The sequence below is a fragment of the Pristiophorus japonicus genome, chromosome 5 (assembly GCF_044704955.1).
Source record: "Pristiophorus japonicus isolate sPriJap1 chromosome 5, sPriJap1.hap1, whole genome shotgun sequence".
NCBI lineage: Eukaryota > Metazoa > Chordata > Chondrichthyes > Pristiophoridae > Pristiophorus > Pristiophorus japonicus.
In genome coordinates, this window is record NC_091981.1 from 73,933,087 (window position 1) to 73,943,066 (window position 9,980).

Sequence of the window (9,980 nt, forward strand, 5' to 3'; positions counted from 1 at the left end):
ATCCACATGACGTGATCTCAACTCCAGTATTTAAAGGGACAATCCAAACAATCATTTGAAGGAGTTGGAGTTGGCTGTCAGAGACCTGGAAGTGTTGAAACAGATTCCAGATGGGCAAAGACTGCGCCCTGCTTCACGGACGCCCCCATGGATGTGCTGCTGGGGGCCGTGAGGAGTAAGAGAGAGATACTATTCCTTAGCAATGGGAGGAAGGAGCCTGCTGGGGAAACCAAGAATGAGTGGTTGGAGGTGGCAGAAGGGGTCAGCACCAGGAAGTGTTACATTCCTGGATCCAATGCAGCAAGTGGTTTAATCCAAACCAGAGTTGGAACAATGAGAGCAGTGGCACATCCTGATGTGCTTATCGCCCAAACCCCTCATTCTGTAAGAAATAATAGTCTTATAATAAAATACAGGAAACTCTGGTTTATCGGGATCGCTCGCGGATTCGGCAATTCCGGGTAAACGAATTCTCCGATAGGGCGAGTTTACATTTTAAAGCTAATATTTGAAGGTGATAGAACTACCCATGAAGATTTAGTTCATGTTATTTGAACGTGAACGTAATAAAATAAATAAAACTTGATTCATAACGTTTCGAAATTAAAAATTATTTTATTGTTAAAACAGAGATTGATTTTTAAAATAGCGATCTTATATCTGCTCATTTAAAGGAATTCATTTTCTTCTTAATTAAAATGTTGTGGATGATGTGAGTTTGCAGAACCTCATGAGAAGTAAAATGAGAATTCTCCTAAAAAAAACCCCGACATATTTCATTGCTTCTTCAGCGCGTGTCTAAGTTTATTTTTGTTTTTCTTCAATTTCATTGTCTGAATCGCTCATCTCTTCATCAGATTTCTCTTCATTGGTGACTATGCCGATAAGTTCCTCGTCAATGTAAGTTTGTGTTACATCTGTTTCGATGTCAACATCTATCCACTTAGCAATGTCATCTTCTGCTAGGGATTTAAGTGCGATGGTTTTGTGGGCACTGCTGACAATCTCCACGATTTCTTTTACAGTCTGTCTTTTATTAGCCCGTACGTAAAAACTTTCGAATTCTTCGTCTTTGAATATGACATTGGGCCACAACTTGCGCCAACACCTCTTCAATATAGCATTTTTTTACTTCTCTCCATGCCAGAGAGCATGCATAGATGGCATCTTTAATATTTTATGCTCTCTGGAAATCAAAGATTGATTGATCACTATCAATCAATTTGCGCATGAAGTTAATCTTATAGTGGCACTTGAAGTTTTGTATGACACCCTGATCCATAAGTTGAATGAGCAAGGTCACGTTGGGGGGCAAATAGCATGCAAAGATGTTGCCACAATTAGACACTAATTTTGACTCTCGTGGGTGTGCTCTGCAATTGTCCAGAAGCAACACACACTTTCCATTAGGTTTGCCAATTTTCTTCATGTTTTCTCGAGCTTGGGGGACGAATTCTGTTGAAAACCATTCCATGAATATGTCCTTGTCCATCCACGCACTTTTCTGAGCCTTATAGCTAACTGGTAAATGAGCAATTCCTTTTTAAGCACGTGGTTTCTTTGATTTGCCAATCACTAAAGGTGGAAGTCTATGTTCTCCAGAGGCATTGGCACAATTCAAGATTGTTAACCTCTCCTCATTTATTTTAAAGCCTACAGCTTCCTTCTCCCCTGCTGCAGCCAACGTAGCAATTGGCAAACACCTCCAAAGTAAGCCAGTCTCATCGGCATTGTATATTTGATCTGCAGTCAATTTCATTTCCTGCACCATTTCAGCAAATGTTCTTGAATAATTATGTGCGGCCTCATTGTCTGCTGATTTTTTTTCGCACAACACATCCAGCTGGTGAATGCCGTGGCGATGCTTAAAACGTGTGAGCCAGCCTTCTGAAAAAATGCACTCTTCAGTTAAGATTCATTGTTATCTTGAAGTCCTTGGCCTTTGCTGTAATCATTGGCCCTGAAATTGCCACACCTTCAGACAGTTTCAAAGAAAAGCATTCATAAAGCACTTGATCTAGTTTGTCAGGCTTCGGCTTTCGCAAATTCTTGTCGGACATTGCCTTGACGGAAGATTCAAAAGCATCGGTGAGTCGTTCTAAATCTTTCTTTTGCTTCTTGATATCGTAAATTGTTGATAATCCAACTTCATATTCGTCCATCAAAGTATGCATACTTCTGCCAGCTTCAGACTTCTTTATAATTTCGAATTTCTGCTGAATGCTCAATACTTTTCGTTTCCTTTTCGTGTCATTTTCGTGTTGTCACAAGACATTTTTAAATTGTACACCCGACTGCTTTAACTGCTTTCAATGCGTGTGACAGTTGAAAAGTGAGAAAGAAGTCCACGCCTGCATCAGTTTGTGTGTAATTGAGCAACCTGTTCACGTTTACCATAGTTGAAGTGAACGAGATACTCATGTGTGTGACAGTTATTTTACATTCCGTTACAGCGGGTTTTCCGTTACATTCGTATCCGGATATACGAGAGTTTCCTGTACATGTTTTCCTGAGTTGATGACACAGAACACGGAGCACGACCTGAGTAAGAGCGGAGGCAGCGGCAGCAGCACAAAGGGAGAGGCGGAGAAGGCCCAGGATGGAGCGCAGACCTGAGGGGGAGCACCGGCAACTGAGGCAATGGCACCAGCATAAAAAGGCGATTCGGGGAAAAAACAGCTGGTAACTGATTGGATGATAAAAATCACACCGTTTATTTTTCAATTCAGGTTAGGGGCTGGTTAGTGATAAAGCCAAAGCTTGGAGATTAGTAACTGTTAATACTAAATTATATTAATAGCTTGAATTAGATACATCGTTGTCTTAAGTTCCTGTAAAGTTAGTTAATAGTTAAATAAATAAAGGCGTGGCAGGGCAGCTCAGTACCATGGAATGCACATCCTATGCCATGTGGCAAAACCAAGATGCTCCCCGTGTCCTGGATAATCATATGTGCAGGAAGTGTCGTCAGCTGGAGGAGCTCGAGCTCCTGATTTCAGAGCTTGAGCAGCAGCTGGCATCACTGCAGTGCACCCGCGAGGCTGAGGGATTTGTGGATAGCATGTTTTAGGAGGTGGTTACCCCACAGATAAGGAGTGCGCAGGCAGAGAGGGAATGGGTGAGCACCAGACAAAAAAAAGAGGTCTAGGCAGGTAGTGCAGGAGTCCCCTGAGTGCATCTTGCTCTCCAACCAGTATTCTGTTCTGAGTACCGGTGAGGGCAATGGTTCCTCTGGGGAGTGCAGCCAGATCCAAGTCCGCGGCACCATGGATGGCTCAGCTGTACGGGGGGTGGTGGTGCTGACGAACAGTGGGAGAGCAATAGTGGTAGGAGATTTGATAGTTAGGGGAGTAGACAGCCACAGACGTGACTCCAGGATGGTATGTGCCTCTCTGGTGCCAGGGTAAAGAATGTCATTGAGCAGCTGCAAAATATTCTGAAGGAGGGGAGGGAAGGTGAACAGCCAGAGGTCGTAGTCCATATTGGTATCAACAACATAGGTACAAAGAGGGATGAGGTCTGGCATGCAGATTTTAGGGAACTAGGAAAGAAATTAAAAAGCAGGGCCTCAAAGGTAGTAATCTCCAGATTGCTCGCGGTACCAAACATAAGTGAGTATAAAAATAGGATAGAGCAGATGAATGCGTGGCTGAAGAGATGATGCAGGAAGGGCTTCAGCTTTCTGGGGCCTTGGAGACCGGTTCTGGGGTAGGTGGGACCTGTATAGGCCAGACAGGTTGCACCTCAACAGAGCCGGAACCAATATCCTTGCGTGGAAGTTTGCTAGTGCTGTGGGGGGGGGGGGTTTAAACTAATTTGGCAGGGGGATGGGCACCAGGATGTAACATTAGAAAGGGGAAATAAAGCACTCAAAGAATTGGGAGAGGCAGAGAGCACTAAAGTAAAAAAAAATAGTATGGTATTAGGTGGGGTCTAACAAAGAGAGAATACCGGATGGTCTAAGATGGGTTTACAGTGTATGTATGTTAACGAACAAAGTGTAGTAAACAAGGTAAGTGAGCTGTAGGCACAAATAGCCACATGGGAAAATGATGTTGTGGCAGTAACTGAGACCTGGCTGAAAAAAGGGTAAGATTGGGTACTAAATATTCCTGGTTATAAGATGTTCAGGAAAGAGAGGGAAGGAAAAGTGGTGTGGCAGTATTGGTTAAAGAGAATGTTACAGTGCTGGAGAGGGAAGGACAGAATCTTCATGGCTAGTGTTAAGAAACAATAGAGGTGCCATTCCACTACTTGGTGTATTCTAGAAACCCCCAAATAGTGGGAAAGACATGGAGGAGCAAATTTGCAGAGAAATTACAGAAAGGTGCAAGAACTATAGAGTAGTAGTAATGGGGGACTTCAACTATCCTAATATAGACTAGGATTGTAATAGTGTAAAGGGCACACAAGGTGAAGAATTTCTGAAGTGTGTTCAGGAGAACTTTCTTGATCAGTATGTTTCCGGCTCGACGAGGGAGGAGGTATTGCTGGATCTGACTCTGGGGAATGAGGTCGGTCAAGTGTCAGTCGATGAACATTTAGGGAACAGTTATCATATCATAAGGTTTAGATTAGTTATGGAAAAGGACAGGGAGCAATCTAGAGTAAAAATGTTTAACTGGGGGAAGGCCAATTTCAGTGGGATGAGAACAGATCTAGCCTAGGTAAACTGGAATCAAAGATTAGCAGGCAAAACTGTAGTGGAACAAAGGGCTGCCTTTAAAAAGGAAATAGTTTCGGTACAGTCAAGGTACATTCCCACGAGGAGGAAAGGTAGGGCAACTAAAGTCAAAGCACCCTGGGTAACAAAACAGTTAGAGAATATGATGAAGCAGAAAAAGAGTGCGTATGACAGATGTCAGGTTGCAAATACATTTGAGAATCAGGCTATATATAGACGGAGTGATTATATGCATGAACATTTTTGTGTCCTTCTGCGTATGCACGCCGTGGACTTTGCCCCCCTTTTGCACATGCGCGCTTGATCCGGTCATGCATGTGCAGTGTCATATGTTTGGAAGCTGGAATTGCAGCCGAAACACAACCCGCGTGGAGCTCATTGCCGCTTGAGCCTGGAGCTGGAGATGCTTACAGGGCTTTTGGATTATCTCCAGGACCTTCGCCTGGAATTCGCTGTGATTATCTACTAAAACAGTTTTGTGGCCTTCGGAGAGAGAGGAAATCGGAGGTGGCATAGAGAGAGAGAGAGAGTGGAGAGAGAGAGAGAGAGTGGAGAGAGAGAGAGAGAGTGGAGAGAGAGAGAGAGAGTGGAGAGAGAGAGAGAGTGGAGAGAGAGTGGAGAGAGAGAGAGAGAGTGGAGAGAGAGAGAGAGTGGAGAGAGAGAGAGAGTGGAGAGAGAGAGAGAGTGGAGAGAGAGAGAGAGAGAGTGGAGAGAGAGAGAGAGAGAGTGGAGAGAGAGAGAGAGAGAGTGGAGAGAGAGAGAGAGAGAGTGAGAGAGAGAGAGAGAGTGGAGAGAGAGAGAGAGTGGAGAGAGAGAGAGAGTGGAGAGAGAGAGAGAGTGGAGAGAGAGAGAGAGTGGAGAGAGAGAGAGAGTGGAGAGAGAGAGTAGAGTGGAGAGAGAGAGTAGAGTGGAGAGAGAGAGTAGAGTGGAGAGAGAGAGTAGAGTGGAGAGAGAGAGTAGAGTGGAGAGAGAGAGTAGAGTGGAGAGAGAGAGTAGAGTGGAGAGAGAGAGTAGAGTGGAGAGAGAGAGTAGAGTGGAGAGAGAGAGTAGAGTGGAGAGAGAGAGTAGAGTGGAGAGAGAGAGTAGAGTGGAGAGAGAGAGTAGAGTGGAGAGAGAGAGTAGAGTGGAGAGAGAGAGTAGAGTGGAGAGAGAGAGTAGAGTGGAGAGAGAGAGTAGAGTGGAGAGAGAGAGTAGAGTGGAGAGAGAGAGTAGAGTGGAGAGAGAGAGTAGAGTGGAGAGAGAGAGTAGAGTGGAGAGAGAGAGTAGAGTGGAGAGAGAGAGTAGAGTGGAGAGAGAGAGTAGAGTGGAGAGAGAGAGTAGAGTGGAGAGAGAGAGTAGAGTGGAGAGAGAGAGTAGAGTGGAGAGAGAGAGTAGAGTGGAGAGAGAGAGTAGAGTGGAGAGAGAGAGTAGAGTGGAGAGAGAGAGTAGAGTGGAGAGAGAGAGTAGAGTGGAGAGAGAGAGTAGAGTGGAGAGAGAGAGTAGAGTGGAGAGAGAGAGTAGAGTGGAGAGAGAGAGTAGAGTGGAGAGAGAGAGTAGAGTGGAGAGAGAGAGTAGAGTGGAGAGAGAGAGTAGAGTGGAGAGAGAGAGTAGAGTGGAGAGAGAGAGTAGAGTGGAGAGAGAGAGTAGAGTGGAGAGAGAGAGTAGAGTGGAGAGAGAGAGTAGAGTGGAGAGAGAGAGTAGAGTGGAGAGAGAGAGTAGAGTGGAGAGAGAGAGTAGAGTGGAGAGAGAGAGTAGAGTGGAGAGAGAGAGTAGAGTGGAGAGAGAGAGTAGAGTGGAGAGAGAGAGTAGAGTGGAGAGAGAGAGTAGAGTGGAGAGAGAGAGTAGAGTGGAGAGAGAGAGTAGAGTGGAGAGAGAGAGTAGAGTGGAGAGAGAGAGTAGAGTGGAGAGAGAGAGTAGAGTGGAGAGAGAGAGTAGAGTGGAGAGAGAGAGTAGAGTGGAGAGAGAGAGTAGAGTGGAGAGAGAGAGTAGAGTGGAGAGAGAGAGTAGAGTGGAGAGAGAGAGTAGAGTGGAGAGAGAGAGTAGAGTGGAGAGAGAGAGTAGAGTGGAGAGAGAGAGTAGAGTGGAGAGAGAGAGAGAGTGGAGAGAGAGAGAGAGTAGAGTGGAGAGAGAGAGAGAGTAGAGTAGAGTGGAGAGAGAGAGAGAGTAGAGTGGAGAGAGAGAGAGAGTAGAGTAGAGTGGAGAGAGAGAGAGAGTAGAGAGAGAGAGTAGAGTGGAGAGAGAGAGTAGAGTGGAGAGAGAGAGTAGAGTGGAGAGAGAGAGTAGAGTGGAGAGAGAGAGTAGAGTGGAGAGAGAGAGTAGAGTGGAGAGAGAGAGTAGAGTGGAGAGAGAGAGTAGAGTGGAGAGAGAGAGTAGAGTGGAGAGAGAGAGTAGAGTGGAGAGAGAGAGTAGAGTGGAGAGAGAGAGTAGAGTGGAGAGAGAGAGTAGAGTGGAGAGAGAGAGTAGAGTGGAGAGAGAGAGTAGAGTGGAGAGAGAGAGTAGAGTGGAGAGAGAGAGTAGAGTGGAGAGAGAGAGTAGAGTGGAGAGAGAGAGTAGAGTGGAGAGAGAGAGTAGAGTGGAGAGAGAGAGTAGAGTGGAGAGAGAGAGTAGAGTGGAGAGAGAGAGTAGAGTGGAGAGAGAGAGAGTAGAGTGGAGAGAGAGAGAGAGTAGAGTGGAGAGAGAGAGAGAGTAGAGTGGAGAGAGAGAGAGAGTAGAGTGGAGAGAGAGAGAGAGTAGAGTGGAGAGAGAGAGAGAGTAGAGTGGAGAGAGAGAGAGAGTAGAGTGGAGAGAGAGAGAGAGTAGAGTAGAGTGGAGAGAGAGAGAGAGTAGAGAGAGAGAGTAGAGTGGAGAGAGAGAGTAGAGTGGAGAGAGAGAGTAGAGTGGAGAGAGAGAGTAGAGTGGAGAGAGAGAGTAGAGTGGAGAGAGAGAGTAGAGTGGAGAGAGAGAGTAGAGTGGGGTCCTTTAGGGAAGAGTGACCATAACATGATTGAATTTCTTAAGATGGAAACTGAAGTAGTCCAATCCGAAACTAGTGTCCTAAATCTAAACAAATGAAACTATGACGGTATGAGGAATGAATTGGCTATGATAGAGTGGGAAGATTCATTCAAAGGCATGATGGTGGATAGGCATTGGCTAATATTTAAGTAAAGAATGCATGAATTGCAACAGTTATACATTCCTTTCTGGTGTAAAAACACAAAAGGAAAAGTGGCCCAACCAATGCTAACAAAAGAAATTAATGATCGTATTGCATCCAAAGAGGAGTTATACAAAGTTGCCAGAAAAAAGTAGCAAGTCTGAGGTTTGGGAGCAGTTTAGAATTCAGTAAAAAAGGATTGATTTAAGAGGGGGAAAAATAGAGTATGAGAGTAAACTTGCAAGGAACATAAAAACCGACTGCAAAAGTTTCTACAAGTATGTAAAAAGAAAAAGATTAGCGAAGACAAATGTAGGTCCTTTATAGACAGAAAAGGGAGAATTTGCAACGGGGAATGTTATGTATTTAACCCTTTATAACCTGTGTGACACCTGACCACCAGAGGGCCCACCTGTTGGAGTCCCAAGAGATCCCAGCATCCCTTGGGAGCATGGCATATAAGCAGGCCAGCAACGAGGTACCTGCACTCTGGAATCTTATTAAAAGGAGCTAAGGTCACACTTGCTCATTGTACACAGTACTCAGTTTCACCCTTTATTATGAGTGTACCAATTGGCGACGAGGTAACGAACAACCGCGCGAAAATGCAAAGAACAGTCGGTATCCTGGAGAAGTTCTCAGAAGGGGACGATTGGGAGGCCTTCGTGAAGAGACTCGACTAATACTTCATGGCCAACGAGCTGGAAGGGGACGAGAATGCTGCAAAATGAAGGGCGATCCTCCTAACTGTCTGTGGGGCAATAACCTATGGCCTCATGAATCTCTTGGCTCTGGCAAAACCAATAGAGAAATCCTACGAAGAATTGTGTACGCTGGTCCGGGAGCACCTAAATCCTAAGGAAAGCATTTAGATGGCGAGATATCAGTTCTACACGTGTCAACGATCGGAGGGCCAGGAAGTGGCAAGCTATGTCGCTGAACTAAGGCGCCTCGCAGGACATTGTGAATTTGAGGCATTCCTAGAACAAATGCTCAGATTTTTTTGTACTGGGCATTGGACATGAGACAATCCTTTGCAAACTGTTGACTGTAGAAACTCCAAATCTAAGTAAAGCCATAACGATAGCCCAGGCATTTATGTCCAGCGACAACACCAAACAGATTTCGCAGAATAAAGAAGTTTCGGCCAGTACTGTGCATAAAGTAATGTCGGTTTCGAGCAGAAATGTACATGGCAGAACGTACACGCCAGCTGCTGCTGCCCGACCTCAGTTGACCCGGAGTCCGCCATCAATCGTTAATGCGAGGCAGTTAACACCGTTGTGAAGGCGTTGTTGCGGTGATGATCGGCCCCATCAATGCCGCTTGAAGCACTATGCGTGCAACGGTTGCAGAACAATGGGACACCTCCAGCGAATGTGCAGGCGAGTTGCAAACTCTGCAAACCACCACGTTGCAGAGGAAGATCAATCCACTGTTGGTCAGACTGAATTGGAGATTCGTACCAAGGAAGCAGAAGTGTACGGGGTACACACATTCATTACAAAATGTCTACCAATAATATTGACAGTTGAACTGAACGGGATTCCAGTATCTATGGAACTGGACACGGGTGCAAGTCAGTCCATAATGAGTAAAAAGGCCTTCGACTGGCTGTGGGGCAAAAAGGCACACAGGCCCAAGCTCAGCCCCATTCACATCAAACTAAGGACTTACACCAAGGAACTAATTCCTGTAATTGGCAGTACAGAAGTCAAACCTCATGACGGAGCAGTACACGAACTCCCGCTGTGGATTGTGCCAGGGGATGGCCCCACGTTGTTTGCCAAAAGCCGGCTGGGAAAAATCCGCTGGAACTGGGGACGACATCTGAGCGCTTTCATCCGTCGACAATGCCTCATGTGCCCAGGTTCTGAGCAAGTTCCCATCGTTGTTCGAGCCAGGCACTGGAAGCTTCTCGGGGGCGAAAGTGCAGATCCATTTGGTTCCCGATACGCGACTCATCCACCACAAGGCACGGGCGATACCGTACATGATGCGTGAAAAAATGGAAATTGAACTGGACAGGCTGCAGCGAGGAGGCATCATAGCGCCAGTAGAATTCAACGACTGGGCTAGTCTGATTGTCCCGGTACTTAAAGAGGGTGGCACGGTTAGAAGTTGTGGGAACTATAAAGTAACGATTAACCGTTTTTCGCTGCAGGACCAGTACCTGCTACC

At 45.8% G+C, this 9,980-nt stretch overlaps 1 pseudogene; it reads right to left on the reverse strand.

Annotated features, from left to right (window-relative positions):
* Positions 1 to 804: 804 nt before the first annotated feature.
* Positions 805 to 9,629, reverse strand: LOC139264087 (jerky protein homolog; annotated as a pseudogene).
* Positions 9,630 to 9,980: the final 351 nt, after the last annotated feature.